Raw genomic sequence first — 20,002 nt, 5'->3', positions numbered from 1 at the left:
CACAGATGTCATCTCCTGGAGATGTGGGTTGAATTAATGTGTGCTAAGATGATAAGGCTTTGTGGTGTGTGGCTGTGTCTGACCAATAGACCTACCTGGTGATGCCGTCAGCCCCAGGTAGAGTGGAAGGCCCTCATCATTGAGGGGAAAGTCGGGCATTGCATTCCACCTGGAGACTGGACACATTTCCTTCATCCATTTTACCTTCTTAATATTTATTTTTTTAAATGCCTATTTACTTTATTCTGGGAGAGAGAGGGACAGAGAGAATCCCATGCAGACTCCACACCATAAGCGCAGAGCCCAATGCGGGGCTCGAACTCAGGAACCTTGTTGAGATCATGACCTGAGCTGAAATCAAGAGTTGGACGCTTAACCAACTGAGCCAGCCAGGCGTCCCCCATTTTACTTTCTTTTTTGCTCTGATGCCTCGTATCTTTTTAACTACTGCCTTAGCATCTAAATATTGATATTTTTTTGTGTGTTGGAAACTGATTTGCGTTCATAGTTCTTCCACATGTTATTTATTTGCTCCTCGCTATGACTGTATGAGGAGGTCAGGGCAGTTACTGTCTCTACTGGTCTGACCAGTGGCCTGAACCTGGGACATTGAGTGATTGACCACAGTCACACAGGGACTGAGCTGGGGCCAGGAATGGACTCTTTTGATGTAATTCTCTTTCTGTAACATGAGTCGCATGATTAGATGTCACACTTGATATCTTTCTGGTGCTCAGGTTTGAGACAGGAGAGTCCAGGCCTTCAGGTTGAGGTTAGGATTTGGGGTCAGGCCTGCAGCAGTCAGGCTGAGTATGTTCTCTTACTAATTACTCTGAAGAGTGGGACTTTTGTTTTGTCAGGTGTTATGCTCACGACGGCGTTGGGCAGGTTTTGCGACTGTGTACGTGATTGGACTCATATACAGGGTCACGCAAATCCACCATCTGATGAAGAAGGGCCCACAAATAAGGGGAAGGCAGAGCAGAGGGAGGTAAATTGTGCCAAACGTGTACTTAGCATTACAATGGGGGCAGTGCCACAAGCGAGTCAATCCAATCTATTTTTCTGATAAATAGCTGCTGCTGTTGTCATTGTGCGACATCAGGTCCCCTTCATGCCTCCATTCCTTTGGTGAGGAATCCATTAGTCTTGCGTGAACCTTCAATTATCCCGCTACACAGTCTGTGGGAAGCAAAGTTATTTCAGCCGATGGCAAATCTCCTTTTTACTCTCCTAACTATTTAGATAGGAACAAGACCCTAGAACACTAATAATCTTTTCTAACATCACATAAAATATTGAAAAATCTTCTGTGGATTTTCTGTACCATCAGCACATTGATGCCTGTGTGCAGGATCCATCCGTGTCCACTCACTCATTCCAAAAACTTCTGCAGAGCACCTACCACATGCCAGGAACCAGGGTAAATCCTGGGTACGTTGGCCCTTCTGGCAAGGGGTGCAACTAGCTTGTTGAAGAGATCGGACACAGTTAGGGCGATCAACCCCAACCAGAAGAATGTTACTAATAACACCATTGTCAAGTTGCCTCTACGGATGACAAGCCCACCAAAGAGCTTAGAGTTTTTAAATGTTTAACTTAAAAAATTTTTAAATAATTACACAGTTGTGCAGAAGTTGCAAGAATACAAAGAACATTGGCTTCCTGGACCATTTGAGAAGAAATTGTTGAGTTGATGCTCATTTTCCCTGAATACTTAGGGGAGTTCTTTATAGGGAAGGCAGCATTGACCTGTATCTTAAGAAATGAAAACACTTTGGATATTTGAAGTGGGCAAAAGGGAATCCCAGAGAAAGGGATTCGTTTGGACAAAACCAAGTACTTGGAAAATTACGAAGCACAAATAAATGACAGTACAATGAAAAGATCAGATCGTGTGTCACTTAAGACTCTTGGTTGGAAGTGGCAAAGTCCAACAGTCAGCTAAGGATAAGAGAGACCTATTGTTTCACTCAAGGGAAAAGTCAGGGTACCTTTAGACGCAGCTCAAAAATATGGCCCAACCCTATTTCTCTACATGTTGTCACTTGGCTTCATTTACGGGCTTCCTCCCAGACAGGCTTTCTTTTCATGATTACAGAAGGGCCGCAACGTCTCCAGATCTCACGTTTTGCAGCAGAAAATAGTGTGCCCTTCTTGGGATATTCCCAAAAAGTCTCATCGCATCTCATTGCCTCTGACCGGTCACATGCATGTCCTTGGACCATACAGTGCATCAAAGGGAATGTGACTTATGCACTGATTGCCTCAGATCTTGTTCACGTGCTTCACCATCGAAGCTTATCCTCTGGGAGGAGGCCGGGTCTTGTCCAACAACAAGGAGCGAGAGCTTGGTAGAGGTGGTTTCCCAGAGGGAAGTGAAGGTATGGATGGAAAGGAAAGTAGAATAGATTTCAGGAGGTCACGTCAAAAGGGCTGATTGTGTATAACAGGATATGCCAGGATAGGCTCACTCCGGATGTCTTGAGGTCGGCTTTGATGTCTGTTCAGGGTGGTGGTGGCGATGATGATGATTTTCTGTGCTAGACATTGTCCCGTGCCCTTTACTCACACAGAACTAATTTTTTATATGTACCCAGCACAGTCCCCAGCTGGGCCTACATTGACCACTCAATAAAATCCACTGATTTTGCCACTCTTTGAAGATGCTCAAAGACACAGCTCCAAGGACCGAGTGGCCATCAGGCATATAGGGAATCATTCCTGGAGTGTATTATATGTTTTTTTTTTTTTAATGTTTAATTTTTTTTGAGAGAGAGAGAATGAACAGGGGAGGGGCAGAGAGAGAGTGGGAGACAGAGAATCCTAAGCAGGCTGCATACCCAGCTCAGAGCCCGATGTGGGGCTTGATCTCTCGACCATGCCATCATCACCTGAGCCAAAATTAAGAGCCATTTACTTAACTGGCTGAGTTACCCGGGAGCCCCATCTCCCATTTAAAACGTTTGAAGCTCCTAAGAGACAGCCCTTGCCCATCATGCCTTGAATAATTCAGGATGCAGGGGATTTGGATAAATCCTGCAGGACAGGACTTTTCAGTTAATATCAGCTTACTGGGGCTCTTGGGTGGCTCATGAGCGTCTGTCTCTTGATTTCCATCCAGCTCAGGTTGTGATCTCATGGTTGGTGAGGTCGAGCCCCACGTCAGGCTCTGAGATGATCGTGCGGAGCCTGCTTGGGATTCTCTCTCTCCCTCTCTTTCTCTGCCTCTCCCTCACTCATACTCGCTCTCTCTCAAAATAAATATTTTTTTTAAAGTAGCTTACTGAACAGAAATTAGAATTATTAACTTTGATGACCTTAGATGATAATTCCAAAGTTAGTTACCTTCTTGGTATTAACTGGGAGTAAAATGATACAATTTCAAATTAGATGCTTAGGAGAAGCATCGGAGTGGGAAGAAGGGCCTGCTAGCTAATTTTGATATTGTTTGTAGCAGAGGGTCAATAGACAAGAGCTCTAAGTGAGGAGGAATTAAAAATTATATAACGATATTAGTATAAAAGTAGCTACTTTTGCAAAAACACAAGCCTTCCTAATTTCCAAAAGATAAAGAATAGAAAGATTAAAAAAAACGGAGAGACCACATATTGAAAGACCATTATGTATATTTCAATATACATGTCTACGTGTATATAGGGGTATATATACACGTGGGTAAATGCACAAATACACAATATGAAGAAGAGGCAAAATATGTTGATTATAATGTAAGTGGGTTTAGCCTATTAAAAGAAGGCTTTATAGTTCTGGCTGCCAAAGGAGAATCTAACACTGTGCCCCTATAAGAGACACTCCTAAAATAAAAAGAGAGAGAGAGAAGAGATCTAGGGAGGTTAACAAAGAATGGACAAACGTTTAGTATGCAAAATCATGATTAAGGAAAATAAAAAGGATAAAAATGCAAGAAAGAAACCTGGGTGTCTGGGAAGGTAGCATCCAGATCAGAAAGCATGTTAAAAGACCGAGAAGACAGTTTATGATGTCAAGGCTGCAGTTCACGATGAAGATACTATAGTTACTAGTATTTAGGTCTCAAGTAACACAGCAACTATCTTTAGAATTTTCTTTTTAAGTTTATTTATTGAGAGAGAGAGAGAGAGAGGTAGATGGAGAGGGAGAGAGAATCCGAAGCAAGCTCCACGCTGTCAGCGCAGAGCCCAACATGGGGCTCAGTGTCATGAACTGTGAGATCAGGACCTGAGCCAAAATCAAGAGTTGGACACTTAACCGACTGAGCCACCCAGGCACTGCACAGCAACAATCTTATAACGTAGAATCTATGAAAGATTGCAAGAGAAGTCATCAAAGATGTTAACATTAAACTTAACACACTTCTCTCCACTGAGGGAATACCATGTAGACAAAAACTCAGTAAGACTGTAGAAGACCCAATCAGCATGATCGTTGAGGTAAATCTTACGGATGACCTAAAGAACAAGGTAAAAGAAGATGCCTTCCTTTAAAGTACACAGGGAAGAGGCACCTGAGTGGCTTAGTTGGTTGAACATTGGACTTTAGCTCAGGTCATGATTTCGTGGTTCCTGAGTTGGAGCCCCACGTCAGGCTCTGTGCTGACAGCTCAGAGCCTGGAGCCTGCTTCCGATTCTGTGTCTCCCTCTCTCTCTGCCCCTCCCCTGCCCACACTCTGTCTTTCTGTCTCTGTCTCTCTCTCTCAAGAGTAAACATTAAAAAAAATGAAAGTACACATGGAAAATTAAGAGAATTGACTCTTAGCCCACAAAGAAGATCTCAATGAATTTAGAGGAATAGAAATAATGTGAGATTCTCTGACCACAAAAAGCTAGAAGTTGACAGCATTAACAAACCAAAACATCCTTCCATGACAAGCACTGGCAGGAAAAGCTACAGTCAACACGTGAGACTGCACTGAACTAAAGACCTTCTGCACAGCAAAGGAAACAAATTGAAACAGCATCCTCCAGAATGGGAGAAAATACTTGCAAACCATATTCTCTGATAATGGGTTAATAAACAAAATAACTGAAACAACAACATCAACAAAAACCCCACCATCGTCACCAAAACAACAATCAAAAGGTCCTCTGTTAAACAACTCTTCGGTCAAAGGGAAAATGCAAAATGAAATCGGAGATGTTCTTAAAGGTAAGTACAGGTACAATTATGACCTGTTCAAGTCTATGGGACATAGCAAAAATAGTTACCAGCGGAAGCTTGTTGCGTTAAGTCCATATGGCAGTAGTAATAAAAAAAATCTTTCATCAAAAAAATGCTTATTTATTGAGAGAGAGACAGAGAACACGTGCGCACATGCGCATGCCAGTAGGGGAGAGGCAGAGGGAGCAAGAGCGAGGATCGCCAGCAGGCTTCTTGCTCAGCATGGAGCCCAATGCAGGGCTTGATCTCAAGACCCTGGGATCATGACCTCAGCTGGAATCAAGAGTCAGATGCTTAAACAACTGAGCATGGCAATAAATAAGTTAGGCATCAATGCAAAAAGCTAAAAAAGAACAGACTAAAAGAGAGGGGAAGGTAGGGTTTGATAAACATAAAGAAGTCAGTACATCAGGAAATGGAAAAGCAATAGAAATCATGAGGGAATCCAAAAGTGGGTTTCGTTAAGTAAAAACCAACAAAATGGACAAACCACCCACTTACCAACTTAAGAAAAGGATGGAGAAAACAGAAATTTACAACCTAGGAGTGACAAAGGGTGAAACTCAAAAATAAAAAAATCGAGAATACTTCTTACACCTCGAGGGGAATAAATACGAAAACATAAATAAAATGTGAAAATCTGTAGAAAAATGCAACTTCTTGAAATTTAACCTAGGAAAGACACTAAATCTCAACAGAATGATTACCACAGAAGAAATAGAAAAATAAAGAATTATCTTCCCCAAGAAGCACCAGGTGTAAAAAGCACCTTGCAAGTTCACATAATCCCAATATCTCCCTAGTGGTTCTAGGGGGTAAAAAATGAAGAAAACCTTGTTGTAAAGTGAGCCCGTCATTAATCCTCAAATGTGAAAAGATTTCGTTGAAAAATAAAACTTCTGATTTGATCTTGCTTATAATTTTTTTTAACGTTTATTTTTGAGACAGAGAGAGAGCATGAATGGGGGGAGGGTCAGAGAGAGAGGGAGACACAGACTCCGATGCAGGCTCCAGGCTCTGAGCTGTCAGCCCAGAGCCCGACGTGGGGCTCGAACTCACAGACTGCGAGATCGTGACCTGAGCCAAAGTCGGACGCTTAACCGACTGAGCCACCCAGGCGCCCCTGATCTTGCTTATAAATAGTGATGATAAAGTTTTTAAATAAAAGGTATCCAGGGGCGCCTGGGTGGCGCAGTCGGTTAAGCGTCCGACTTCAGCCAGGTCACGATCTCGCGGTCCGTGAGTTCGAGCCCCGCGTCAGGCTCTGGGCTGATGGCTCGGAGCCTGGAGCCTGTTTCCGATTCTGTGTCTCCCTCTCTCTCTGCCCCTCCCCTGTTCATGCTCTGTCTCTCTCTGTCCCAAAAATAAATAAAAAAAAAAAAAAAAAAAAAAACGTTGAAAAAAAAAAAAAAATAAAAGGTATCCAAAAGAACCCAATAGCACATTAAAGGAACGATGTGTTAAGAACAGAGGAGATTCATTCCAGAATGCAAGGAAGGTCCAGTATTGGGAAATATATTGATATGCCATACTGGCCATAGAGCTAAGGGGCTAAAGCATATGACCATCTCCGTAGATACGGAGGAGGCACTGGACAAAACTCAATACCTGTGGTAGCTTTTACAGGTGTCACAACAAAGGACCATGGTCTGGGTAGTTACCTCCTCATACTTACAGATGCTGGAAGTTCAAGGTCAAGGTGTTGGCAGAGGGGGTTTCTTCTGAAGCCTCCTCCCTTAGCTGGTACATGTTGTCCTCCTTGTTGCCTCGTATCACCTTCCCTACGTGTGCATGCACTTCTGGTGCCTCTTGGTGTGTCCAAGTTTCTTCCTCTTGTAAGGACAACAGTCAGATTGCGTTAGGACCCACCCTTATGGCTTCATTTTAACTTAGTCACCCCTTTAAAAGTTTTTTTTTTTCCTCCAAATATGGTCCTATTCCGATGTACTGAGTTATGGCTTCAACATATGAATTTGGGAGGGCCATGATTCAGCACATAAAATACTCCTTTGCTTTATCAGCAATTATCCCTATGGTCATATAGGCACTGATGGATGCTTTCATCACAGGTAAGACATATATGCCTCAGACCAAAGTTAGCTTCCTACTTAATGGGAAAAACCACTTGGGGCTTTGCTGCCAAAGGTTGGAGCAAGAAATAACGTCCATTGTCTTTACTGTCTAATATTGTTATTAGCCAACGCAATCAGACAAAGCAAAGCACTAGCAGCATGGATATTAGGAATAGAAAAATATTTTCATTTATAAATAATATGGTTATGTGACAACCCGAAGAGCCAATGAGAAGCTGCTATAAAATTGTAAGAAAATTTAGTAAATTAACAAGGGATAAAATCACACAAATCAACAGATGCCTCGTATGTAAACAAAAACCAACTTGAGGGCATAACGGAAGACAAGACTGTGTTTACAACGGCGAGAAAGACAATGAAATGTGTAGATGTACACCTAGCGAGAAATGTACAAAACCTGCATGGAGTGTGTAAACCCTGCTGGCGGATACTAAAGGGGCCATGAGCAAATGAGAAAATGTCCCATGATTTGGATGGGAAGACTCATTTCCACTAATGGTCAGTTCCTCACAGGTCAATTTGTAAGGCAAAGGTAATCTCAGAAAACTCAGTGATGATTTTTTAAACTGGACCGAGACAGGTCATGTATGAAGTTTATTTAGAGCAACAAATGAGGAACATTCACTAGAACTGGTGGGACGTGAGTTCTAGGGGTGAGGACCAGAGGTTAAACACGCTATGAAGCTTCTAGAATTAAAAGACTTATACATGACATAAAGCTTCTATACCTAAAACAGAGTGGGGTTGGCACATTCCTAGACGAATGGAACAGAGTAGAAAAATCTGGAAATAGGCCCACTAGCATATGAAAATTTAGTGCTTGAGAAAGATGGGATTTCACGCCAGAGTCCTCAGAACTTGTTAGTTCTTTGGTTAGAGGAGTTTGCGATTACAGGGTGTTTCAGATTGGATACTGTTCCCCCAAATTTCATGCCCTTCCCCAAACCTCAGAGTGTGATGTTACTTGGAGATAGGGTCATTGCAGATGTCGTTCGTTGAGATGAGAGCCTATGGATTACGGTAGGCCCTTAAGTGAACATGACTGGTATCCTTGTGTGAAGGAATGCAGAGACACACGGGAGAGAGGGCCGTGAGACAATGGAGGCAGAAGTTGGGTGATGTGTCTGCAAACCAGGGACACCAAGGATGGCCAGCAACCCCCAGAGGATGGAAGAGGCAAGGAAGGATTCTTCCTTTAGAGCCTTCAGAGAGAAGGTGGCCCTGCCAACTCTTTGACTTTAGGTTTGTTGCTTCCAGAACTTGGGGAGGCTAACTGTCCGTCGTTATAAGCCACTTGCGGTGTGATGGTTTCATTACAGTGGCCTCAGCACAGGAATACACGGGGTGTTGAAGACAGAAAGGCTACTCCACAAGAGCTGGGGCCTGCCAGCCTGTGGGGACCTTGGGAGGCAGGGAGTCAGGGGCATAAATACTTTGATCCTGTTCCCTTCCCCTACTCGCTTTGAGCTATCTAGTATGGTGGCCATTGCCACGTGCAGCTGATGTGCACTTGAAAAGTATTTAGTGTGGACTGACATGCGCTGTGAGTGTAACATACATCCTGGGTTGTGAAGACTTAGGGAGAAAAGATTGTAAAATACGTCATCAGCATTTTTAAAAAATATTGATTGCAAGTTGACATGGTAATGTTTTAGGTATGTTGTCTTCAATAAAATATATTCTTAAAATGAAGGTCACCCATTTATTTTCACTTTTTAAAAATTGTGTCCTATTTGTGAGTTTTATTTTTAAAAATATGGCTACTAGAAAACTTTAAATGACACCTGGCCCACGTTGGTGGCTTGACTTATTTCTGTGGAACAGCACTGCTGAAAAAGGCAGAGGGCAGGCCGTTCTGCTGAGATTGTCCATTATGACAGCTTCCTGGGCCCAGGACAAAGGGACTGGGAGCAGGAGGAAGGTGGATGCAAAGAGGCAGACACAAGATATCGGACACAAGTACCTACTCCGTGCCAGGAATGGTTTTAGAGGCTGAGAATAAAGCAGTGAAAAATCCAGGTGAAAGAGGGTAGTGCCTTGGGGTGGGGGCAGTGGGGATGGGGAGAGAAGGACAGATTTAAGAAGTAGCTGGGAAGCAGAATTGATGGAACTTGGAAATTGTCCCGGGAAAGACAGAGGAGCCGGGTTCGCAGACTGTGTAAGTAAACAGCGACGCCGTTTCCCGAGGCTGGAGTAGCTACAAGGAGCAAGGGTGGTGCGCGAGAGGAGGGGTGGTTTCTATTTTGGAAGTGATGAGTTTGTTTGTGAAACCTGGAACCGGAGCGTAGGAAAAAATACGCGCTAGCGATTCTGACTTGGAAATTATCAGCAGATGTTACAAACCGTTGCATCTTTAACAGTTTTGGCAGCAGTTATTTGAGACACAGATACAGGGGCCACAAGCTGCCCCATTCCACCTTTCCAGTCGAAGAAACACTTGTAATAATCGCAAAATTTCCCTGTCTAGTGACATTCTGAGATTATTTATATAACAACAAAATACACATATTTATGATTATACGATTATCTATAATATCTCACAAAACTTAGCGATAGGCGTCTGAGGGGTTCATATTTGTACCATTACATGTTGTCCTAAATCTGAGCACTGGAAAATTATGGGCCAAAAATGCTATGGGTGCTAACAGGCATCTCATTATATAGCAAACCAAATAGCTTGTAAGAAATTAAAGTGATAGTGATGAACTCAAACTAATAAAGATTTCTAATTAAAACGGAATAATAGCAACTACCGACCACAACAACTCAAGGCAGTGTTGACAATACGTTAATGACAAAGCATTGTTCCTGAAAATTCCAAGGGCTCATTTGCACAGGAAGAGGGAAAGAAATGATACTGTTAGGCAAAATCCTCAGTAAATTCTAATACAGGGCTGATTTAGTTTAAGAACTCCAAATTTAGAAACACATTTCACGGGTACCTCTTTGTCCTATAAAAATAAAAGACTTTGGAACTGCCTGCCATTTGCCTGTTAGAAAAGAAAGTGATTTGTACAAAACCATTTGCACAAAAGTATTTTCAGCCTGTCCTGTCCCCTTCCAAGGGGGATCCTGATGTTTTGTGTGTGGGTCTTTGCTGTGTTCGTCTGTGTAGTGAGTGGAGAAGGAGGGAGGAAAGCTAGATTGATTATATAAGAAAATGGGAGAGAGATTTGTGGAGGAAAGGAGGAAAGGTGGATGCCTAAAGCCAAGATGGGCTGGAAGGGTTTTTAGGGGGAAGGTGGGGGAGAGGGGGCAGGATGCACAGGAAAAATTAGAGAAAGGGGAGAGGTTTAGAGGATGCAGCCACCCAGAGGGGCGGGACTTGGAAGGAATTCAAATCCTCCCAGACAGAGCTAGGCAATGTGGTTCACTTATTTGCACCGCACTTGGGAGCCTTCACTAACCACCAAAATGGCTTTTCAAGTTTTGGCTGTCGTTTTGTTGCCGTTACATCTCTACTGGGGTAACTGGAAGAGATCTCACAGCCTCTCAGAGATAGGGTGAGACATTCTGCTGTGGACGGTGGTTGGATGTCCATGAGCGGTGGTTGGATGTCCATGAGTTGACGACACGGCTCCAGGTGAGGACACAGCCTAGGGATCTCATGCTCGGCAAATGCTCCAGCCACCAATCCTTGAGGACCTGCTGTCAATGACTCTGTGGAGGCTGCATCTTTGGGAAGATCCTTTTTCTCTCCATGGCTTGATCGAAGTGCTTTGATGTGTATCTTCTCGTGTTCTGCGCTGACTCAGAAAAAGCAAAGCCCATGTGGCATGAAATCTGTAACGGCTACCACCTTGTTTTCAGGGTCCCAAGTTCATCAAGCACCCAGCTTACTTCTGCTCCCTTTTGCTGTTGAGGAGTGAGAGCTAGAGCCTCATGTGATAGATTTGGCTGACGCCTATGAGGAACGCCTGACTTACACAGGTAAATAGCTGGAAAAAAGATGACTATTCTAATAGTCTTTACAAGTAATTGGGGCAATTCTTCTATATCAAAACTTGAAGGTAGTTTCTCAAAAGCTAGTTGCAGTGTGGGACGTGGAATGATATCAATGAACTGCTCATTCTCTGTTATATTAAAATCCATTTTTCTATCTTGTACTTTAAATGGATCTTTTACCCATACATGATTTTGTAACACGGTGCACTGGTCACTTGGAAAATGTTGGCTCACCTAGTTAGACGGTTCTTCTGGATGTTGATATATTTCATTAGACACTATCAAGAATTACATTTATTAATATCAGCACCAATCACATCAGAAGAGTGTTTAAATATATTGGAAGGCTCTCCATCTCATGGTGGCATATGCACGTTTTCCAAAATGTAATTTTCACTTGAAAGCTTGAATGTTATTATTGGCAACAAAGAGTATCAGTTGTTTTCCTTGAAGTGACAGGTGCATTTCATTCACCCCAGAGAAAATATCTGCCAGTTACCCAAGTCTGAACGACCATAGTCTGTTAGAAGCTCTTTCAAGTAGAAACAGTGTTCCATGAAAAAAAAAATGGCTAGTTCAGCATGCAACTCAAATAACTACTTGAGAACTTTTATTCAAGACAACTATTATCCTTGGGGATATGTAGTTCCCACATTTTCCCCAAGGGATATTTAAAGATGTGTTCTTACAGGGAGAGATGAAATTAATCATCTTTACTGTTTCAAGAACATTTTTGGGTGAAACTGGCTTATTTTTTTCTTTGAGTGCTGCTGGTGACCAACACAGTGCCGAGTGGTGGTGTTTGGTGCCATGACCACTGGTTGCTGACGCACCAATAGTTTTACTCCCACTGTTTGCACCATCAGCGTGAATGTCAACAGAGAGGAAGACGTAAATGCTATCTTGGTAGTACTTTGAAAATTGTTTTACTCTCACAGACTCTCTGAAAGAACCTCTGCACACCCAGGGGTCTACAGACCCCACTGGGTGAGGTGCTGGTGGAGTTGGTCTTTGTTATTCATGGCTTCAATATTTGTGAGTTCATCTACATACTGAGATTTAACTCCCAGCCAGTACTCACGGCATGTTTGTGGCTGTTTGTGGACAAGCACGTGCCTATAAGTGGCTTCAATATGAGTGGCTCGATGTGCACATTGCCAGCTGAGGCGGGACAAGGTGACACTCTGCCTTCTTGTTTTGGGGCTTATACCATAAACAGGGATCCTTTATGCAATTAATTTAGTTCTATTCTTTTAGTTTTGTGCTCTTTGTTGTTAATTTCACTGTTTAAAATGGCCCCCAAGTGTAGTGCTAAAGTATGGTCTTGTGTTTCCGAGCACAAGTAGGCTGTGATGTGCTTTTTGGAGAAAATATGTATGTTAGATAAGTTTTGTTCAGGCATGAAATAAAGTGTTTTGCCCAGGAGTTTAATGTGAGTTAACTATATATATATATATATATATATATATATATATATATTAAATGAGGTATCTTTAAACAGAAACGCGCATAAAGCAAAGTTACATAATGATCAGTTGATGAGAATATTGTGGCCAGAGAGGCCAGTTACCTGTTTGTAATTTAAAATAAAATTGGTGGGCACGTTGTTGATGATCTCGATTCCTTGAAAGACTTTGGATCACCTTGAGCAAGTACGGCTGTTTAAGAACTCTCTGACTTGGAAGTAATTTGTGAGAGATTTTAAAGACTTACTGAGGTCTGTTCACTTTGAGGGACAAGAAGCAGTGGGGAAACTGAGGAAGGAAAAGTGCAGAACATCCGTGATTGTTCAGCTCAGATTCTTCATAGTTTTTGACTCCATCTTTGGAGGAGAGAGGCCACAACTTATAACATTTGTGACTTAAAGACGTCCCTTGTCTCCTGCAATCTCATCAGATTGCATGAAGAACCTAAAACAAACACGCTTTAGTAACACTTGCCATGGTGGGACCACACTGTGACGTAAGCCATGATGCATACTGTCTTGTTGGCTTGGACGCTAACCTCGTGAGGTAGGATGTCTTCTCCCTATTTCATAGATAGCAAACTGATTAGCAAACTGTAGAAGCTAAATGATTTGCCCTATGTTACTCATCCTGTAAGTGACCAGGCAGGGTCCCACACCCAGCTTCTTTGACCCCCAAGTTTGTGTTCTTCCATTGGGCAGTGTTGGGAACAGTTTCCCAGCAGATCTGGAGAGGCCAGCAGAACTTATAGAGCCTATTGACTCGCCTAAGGTGCCAGCACTCAGTATGACACCCAGGAGCCAGACTTGGACCGACCATTCCCATTTCGACATGTTGGTTGCTTTACTTTCAATGTCACGTACTCTTCCACTGGGCCTCCCATTTTCCAGTGCCATCAGTGATCAGAGTTACCTTGTTCTTGGGTGGGGCCAACCAGAGAAGTCGGCCAGTGCCCAGCGCAGGAAAAAGCAGCCACCACCAGAGGGCACTGTGACCCTTAGTGGTTGGTACCTGAAGGACAAATGGCCCCAGCCACTTTCGCAACAGAGAAAGGTGATTTCTCTGAGATTTACATTCTCTTTTGGCCCAGACGTTGCCTTATGAGGATAAATCACAGTGGTTGCTGCATGTTATAGAATCCTTATGCGCTCTGCTGGTATATTGCAGTTGAAAGGATACGAGCCACGTTGACGCATTTTCCCCTTCCACCTACCAATGATGGATGAGGCTGCCTTTTCCCAAAGCACAAATGCATTCAGGGGCTCTCTTTAGAATCCGCCGTTCAACTGATTCCAACACTAAAATATAATAAGTAGTCTCAGAGAAAGGTCCCAAGATTGCTTGGGATCAGAAGCAAAACCCTAGGCCATCCTGGCCTTTGTTGATTTTAATTAAATATAGTGTTCAAGTGTCAGAAGCTCAGTCGACTAGAAGGGGAGTTAGAGCCCAAGATGGGGAAAGCAAAGATTCCTTTACGTAATGGGAACTACCATCACCTCTCGTATCAAGCAGCCCCTATGTAACTGGCTTAAATTCTTCTGACCAAGAAGGGATTAGAGACTCTGATGTTTAAAAGTATAATGTGATTTGAATGTTATGGAAAGGAAGACAGGGGATGGGTAATGGGCCAGTTCAGCCACAATTCGGTCCATTGTTTTTCACACTCTGTTCATGGGCAACATCTTTGAGGAAGGAAAATCTTGGCAAAGACATCACACAAGATGACTGGCACTGGCCAGTGGTATGTCATTGTCCATCCAAGGACAGAGGCAATGCCGTTGGGCAACACTCCACCAGTCCTGCTGTTTGACACATGGTGCTCTGGTCTGTCGGTGGGGAATTGCCCTGAATAGGGCACCCTCACCGTGTGGATTCTGCCTGGGCTGCACCACTCCCTTTCTTGTCAAAACCCTTGGGCTAGTTCTTAGCAGATTATATAATAAATGCTCCCTCCCATGGCTCACCAAGTTTCCAGTCAAGGTACTGGACTGCAGCATGGGATGACCCTTTCCATAGAGATCTGCATTTTAATAGGAGATTTAGGAATTTTAAAAATTGTAAAATTAGTCCGTTCTAATAAAAAAATGTAAATCTCCTTTATTATCCCCTACCTGTCAATTATATTCTCCAGGTATAATCACTATTCATTGTTTAGTGTGTATTCCCCCAGAACATTTTCTGTACACATAGAAACATCTATTATGCATTGGTACATATTCTTTTAATTTTTGTTTTTTAACAAAGTTGTGTATAAATTCTCTATAGTGGTCCCCCCCCCCACCCCCAATAACCAGGCATGGGTGCCCATCCAAGTGAGAGAAACAGCTACCTTGTTCATTTTAACTGCTGCATGGAGTTCCATAGCATGGGGGGGGGTATCATAATTTATGGACCAGTTTTTATGGGTGGGCTTTTAGGAGGTCTCCAGTTTTTTTGCCATTGTAAACAAAACAAATACTTTTGGCTGCATGGAGTTGCTGTGCATTGTTACTGGTACAAGGCCTTACCAAAACAGTCCCAATGTATTCTCAGTAGAGGAATTTTGAAGAGGAGAAGTTTTAATGCCAAGAAAAGTGACTGTGAAGCAGTGGGTTGGGCTTGCTGAGTGCCAGGCTAGGGGAGGCTGGTCCTACTGGCAAAGGAGGAAAATGGTGGCCTCTTGGCCTGCTAGGGTAAGTAAGGGTGTCTGTTCAGCCATAACGGTGGAATCTGCAGTGTGCTCCCTTTGCTTATGATGGGAAACATTACACGTCCACAGACCCATCTTCCACCCCCTTGATTACAAAAGATTCATTAGGGGGTGCCTGGTTGGCTCAGTTGGTAGAGCATGTGACTCTTGATCTTGGGGTTGTGACATCAAACGTCCTATCTTACACCTCATAAAAGGCCTGAATAATCTCACACTTGCACATTTTTGTAATTGTAAGACCTGATGCCACATTTCCAGTGAACTAAAATGGCTTTCCAAGATGGCACCTTCTTTTTTTTTTTAAATTTTTTTTTCAACGTTTTTTATTTATTTTTGGGACAGAGAGAGACAGAGCATGAACGGGGGAGGGGCAGAGAGAGAGGGAGACACAGAATCAGAAACAGGCTCCAGGCTCCGAGCCATCAGCCCAGAGCCTGACGCGGGGCTCGAACTCACGGACCGCGAGATCGTGACCTGGCTGAAGTCGGACGCTTAACCGACTGCGCCACCCAGGTGCCCCGATGGCACCTTCTTAATGGCATGACACCAACAGGAAAAGTTGAAGGCAGAGCAGTCAGTTTCAATGGTATCTGACAAAGCTTAGTTAATTGATGTGTCGATGAAACCATTTATAGGGTGCCTACTAAGGGCCACACAGGGTGAAGTGCTCAGTATACAGAGATGGTGAAGACAGTCTGTGTTCTCAGAGCTGAAAAATATGCCATTGGAGCAACGTGGTCCTGTAGCTAGGTGAGGTCCATCCAGCTCTCCCTGCCCATAGGTGCACTCACCTATATGGAGAGCACCGTTGAAGATGGCATTTATCTTTGCATCTGCTGAGAACATCTCCCAGTGCAGAACATTGATGAGACCCCCACTGGCTGCTCCAGTGGAATCACTGCATCCCTGGGCTGGGCCTTAAAGTTAATAAAGTGCATGAGAACCACCCAGTGAGGTCAATGTCAAGTGGACACTCAGTACATCATGGCTGACTGGCCACAGACTAGCAGTGACTAACTGGGAAGCCAAGTTGTGCATACAGGTGAGCAGTCTTTGGCCTCTGGTGGGGCCTCCGTGCTTGACCCCTCTGGCCTCTGGTGGGGCCTCCAGACTTGACCCCTCTGCATAGTGTTCATTCAAATTTGACAAACGGCAGGATTCTTGCATCTGAATCTCCCAGGGAAACTTGTTAAACTCCTGGGCCCCAACCACAAGGCTTGTGGTTTAGTGGTTCTGGGATGGAGTCTAGGAATCCGTGTCTTTAACATGTCAGGTCATTCTTATTACCAGTGGGCTGGGGTGGGGACGTCCCAGGTTGACGACTGGACAAGGGGCTGCTTGTGACCTCCTGACACGTTCTTTCCCCCTTAGCTTCCAAAGAATATAATAAAATTTGAGTTAGTTACCAACTTTTAAAGATCAGGATTTTGTTTTCCTGAGTCTTAAAGTGGATGAGGGTGTAAAGTGACTTAGAGAAATAGCCAAAGTGCTCCTAAGGACCCTTTGATGCTCAGGACTGGAAGAGCTGAGGCTCTGAGAGGGGCAGGGTGGGATATTGGGATTGACTGAGAGCAGTTGGATCCATGGAGAGCTAGGAAATTCATTCTCTAAAGAAGCTGGGATGGAAAATATCCAGGCTGCAGACAGCAGGGCTGAGGCACAGAGCTGGCCGTCAGGGATTACATGAAAGTCTATGTCTGGAGCTTTCTCTGGAATATTGCAGCCAGGCTGTGTCCCCAGAGAGGACACTAGAGCATTCTACTGTAGGGGTGTAGGAAGAGCTCCAGAGAAAAGACCCCGATCCCCTGGGCTGAAGCCCACTGGTCAACAATCACAAGCCTCAGGTATAGCCTTTTCAGACCTTCCTCTTGGATATGAACAAACAGCAGAGGACGACCAGAACTTGAGGAAGAAATCCTGCACCATGAAAGTGAGAGAAACCAGCAAACAAGTAGAAGAAAGAGATCCCAAGGAAACATGATTGTAGGAATCAGCAAACAATTTCACAATTTACTTATTATTCTCAGATCAGAGACACACTGCATCCAGAAACCAGGAGCAGGGGCTAATGGGAAAGGAATGCTCAGGGAGATAGAATGAGCTCTTGGAAACTGAAAATATGGTAGCTATCCATGAGCTTAGAGGAAGTGGACAATAAAGAATCCAGGAAATATCTCCCAAAGTAAAATACTACTAAGAAAAGAGTAATGGAGGGGCGTCTGGGTGGCTCAGTTGGTTAAGTGTCCAACTTCAGCTCAGGTCATGGTCTTGTGGTCTGTGGGTTCGAGCCCTGCATTGGGTTCTGTGCGGACAGCTCACAGCCTGAAGCCTGCTTCAGATTCTGTCTCCCTCTCTCTCTGCCCCTCCTCCACTCACACTCTGTCTCTCAAAAATAAATGTTAAAAAATTTTTTTAAAAAGTAATAGAAAATATGTAAGAGTGGGGGCAGGAGAGAGTGGGTCTAGGAGTCCAATATCTGATTCATAGGAATTCCAGGAAAAAAGAAGAGAGAAAATGGAGGCAGGGAATTACTGAAGATAGAACTCAAGAAACAGATTTGAAGGACATGAACCGCTCTACTAAAAAGCCAAAGCAGAATCAGAAGTGACGACGATACTATCAATAGTCATAAAACCCAATATTTACTGATTTTGCACTATGTGCCAAGTGCTGTTCTGAGGGCTCTGATGTATTATCTCATTAATCTGCACAACCGCCTTGCAAGAAGGACACTCATGCCTGTTTTAAGAGACACACTATTAAGTTACGTGCCCAGGATCACATGGTTCATAAATGGCATTGTGGGGTTTTGGGCCCCAGTGTTCTAAACAACATCTGCCTGTGTCACCATAACATGTCAGGACACCGTGCCTGAAGAGAAGACCCTAACGTTTGCAGGAAGAGACAGAGAAGTGGGACACAGCCAAAGGCATGTGAATTGGAGAGTATCGGATTTATCTAACACAGTCTTAGAAATGGGAAGATGATGGAGAGATGCCTTCAAAATTCTGAGGGAATATGGTTTTCAAGGCAGAAATCTATACCAGCCAAATTCCCAATTGAGTGTGACAGTAGAAGAGACACATTTCAAGCATGTGAGGCTCAAACAGTTTACCTCTCAAGCACCCTTTTTTAGGAAACAACCAGAAATATGCTTCAGCAGAACAACAACCGAGAAAAACATGGAACCCCAAAACAGGGAACCCAGCCCAGGAGGAGGCCTGGGGGTGCCATGGGGGGAGACCGAGGTCACTGAAAAAGGATGTGGCCATGTGGGGAGAGGTTGGGTGCTGTGAGAGCTAAAAAAAAAAAAAAAAAATCCTCAACCTCTGTGAATGCAGGAAATAATGAAACTAGAAAACAGCTGAATAAGCATACTTTTCAGTAATATGGAAGAAGCTACCAGAAGAAATAGTTAAAAGTGGTGGTCGTGGAATGGGAATGGTGGGTGGAAGGGCCACGATGGGCCGCCGTTGTTATAAGCCTTTGATTTTTTTGAGTTTTTCTTTACTTTTGATTTTTTAATTTTTTAATTTATTTTTTATTCTTTAAAAGAGATTTTATTTTAAAGAGAGAGACAGTGTGTGCAAGCGGGGAAGGGGCAAAGAGAGAGGGAGAGAGGATCTTAAGCAGGCTGCACGCTCAGTGTGGAGCCCGACATGGGGCTCGATCATCCCACAACCCTGGGATCATGTCATGAGCTGAAATCAAGAGTCAGAGGCTCAACCGACTGAGCCATGCAGGCACCCCACTTTTGATTTTTTTAGAATAGTTTTAGGTTCACAGCAAATCTGAGCAGAAGGTTCAGAGATTTCCTACATACCCTCCACCCTCACATATTCCTCCACAATCTATGTCCCCCACCAGGTGGTATATACGTAACAACTGATGATCCTGCAGGGACCCGTCATAGTCACCTGCAGTCCGTGGTTGACATTAGGGTTCACTCTTGGTGTTGTGCATTCTAAGGGTTTGGACAAATGTGTGGTGACATGTATCCACCATTATGATGTCATAGAGAGTAGCTTCCCTGCCCTGCCAATCCGCTGGGCTCTGCCTGTTCAACTCCCACTCCTCTCCCCTGGGAACTAATCTTTTCATTGCCTCTGTAGTTTTTAAGTCTTTGATTTTCCAACTATAGGCGTGCATTAAGTTGATTAAGAAAAATGCAGTGGCTTTCACCTAAAACACGGACATCTGGCTTCTTTCGAAATACCAGCTCAGGGCTGTCACCGTGCCTGGGAGCTTTGGATGAAGCTCCATAGCTGGGCATCCTTTTGGATAAGAGTTGTCCTTCTGAGTTTGCTATTGCCCCAAACAGGTCAGCTTTCTTCATTTATTTTACTTCTGTGCCTTATAGGCTTTGAGTATGTGCCTTGTAGTCGAGTGAATCTCCTCTATACCCTGCTCAGCTGTCAACCTGCCCAGGAGTAAGTGTGTGGAAGGTTCATTAGGGAAAGGTTCTTAGGTGCCGCTGCTGAGGCTGACACCAGTAGTTCCCCCCCACACAGGGGTCCCCTTCCGTATCCCAGAACAGCTTGCTAAATCACGCTGTTTCCAGAAAGCCCCGGTAGCGGATTACATAAGTGGGATTAATGCTGATTTAGTGAAATCCCACTTTGAGAGACTCATCTTGCAGGCAAATGCAT

General features: G+C 43.8%; 1 protein-coding gene and 1 long non-coding RNA gene across 3 annotated transcripts in view; one reads left to right on the top strand and one right to left on the bottom strand.

Moving 5' to 3' along the window:
* Positions 1–992: 992 nt before the first annotated feature.
* Positions 993–19,338, bottom strand: LOC131493552 (uncharacterized). Its single transcript, XR_009252738.1, has 3 exons — positions 19,271–19,338; positions 6,836–6,992; positions 993–1,182 (listed from the first exon to the last, which is right to left on the bottom strand). It is a non-coding gene; the product is annotated as an uncharacterized LOC131493552 (long non-coding RNA).
* Positions 19,339–19,410: 72 nt separating this feature from the next.
* The window catches only part of C13H10orf90 (chromosome 13 C10orf90 homolog), a 266,729-nt gene continuing 266,137 nt past the window's right edge, over positions 19,411–20,002 (top strand). For both annotated transcript variants that reach the window (XM_058698098.1, XM_058698097.1), the window contains exon 1: positions 19,411–19,674. The gene's annotated coding sequence lies outside the window, so the exon portion shown is untranslated. The remainder of the gene's footprint in view (positions 19,675–20,002) is intronic.

The sequence above is a fragment of the Neofelis nebulosa genome, chromosome 13 (genome assembly GCF_028018385.1).
Source record: "Neofelis nebulosa isolate mNeoNeb1 chromosome 13, mNeoNeb1.pri, whole genome shotgun sequence".
Classification (NCBI taxonomy): domain Eukaryota; kingdom Metazoa; phylum Chordata; class Mammalia; order Carnivora; family Felidae; genus Neofelis; species Neofelis nebulosa.
The sequence above is the reverse complement of the archived record's forward strand: the minus strand, read 5'-3'. Positions and strand labels throughout refer to the sequence as shown.